The following is an 826-nucleotide window of genomic DNA, read 5'->3' as shown; positions in this document are numbered from 1 at the left end:
ACAGGTTCTGACGTTGCATCATAATTTCTTGCTTCCGTTTTCTCTTCAATTATTTTCAAATACTCCAAGATTTCCTCCCCAGACGACACAAAAAGTCCGAACAAGGGCAGTTCACAAATCCTGAATAATTCAAGCTTTCACAGCTCCTCATCCGGCGTCTCTCCACTAAACACGAGGAGTAACATTGCACCGCCAAGACAACCAAAAACACGCGCGTTACACTCAAAATCCACAATCCAACCGACAAACGCTAAACAGGAAGTAAGCCTCGCTTCTTACCACAGAGCCACATACCGATACACACTCTCACTCGCGCGCGCACACACCCACTCGCGTGCACACACATGTATGTTTTAGTTCACTGGTTTCAGCCAGAGATTGAGACCATGCTAGAAAAACCGCCTTTGGTGTGACAGTTTTTCTTTCCGGAATTGTTTATCGTGAAGGAATGAATTCAACAAGGATGCTCTTCTTCGTATTTCCTACCGCGATGACAGTACATATAGTATCTTCGACAAAACATTTGTCTAAACATTCTGTGAAAACCTCCACATCCACATCTCGCGGATCTCTGAGTTTGTTTAGCTGAACTTTGAAAAGTACTCGGCCCTTGAAACCTAAACAGTTACAGTACTGTGTCCATATTTTAGACAGAGAAAACGGGATCTTTGGTAAGATGCAAAGCCTGCCAGTTCGATGTTTGGTATAGCTACGTCAAAATGGGAGTTTGACCATCCGATATCTTCTATATCTCTATTACTGCATATATTTCGCGTCTGATTGTATCTTTGCTGTTGCCTTCCATGTATATACAATCATATATATA

This window comes from Octopus bimaculoides, chromosome 8, assembly GCF_001194135.2.
Source record: "Octopus bimaculoides isolate UCB-OBI-ISO-001 chromosome 8, ASM119413v2, whole genome shotgun sequence".
NCBI lineage: Eukaryota > Metazoa > Mollusca > Cephalopoda > Octopoda > Octopodidae > Octopus > Octopus bimaculoides.
This window is presented reverse-complemented; position numbering follows the sequence as displayed.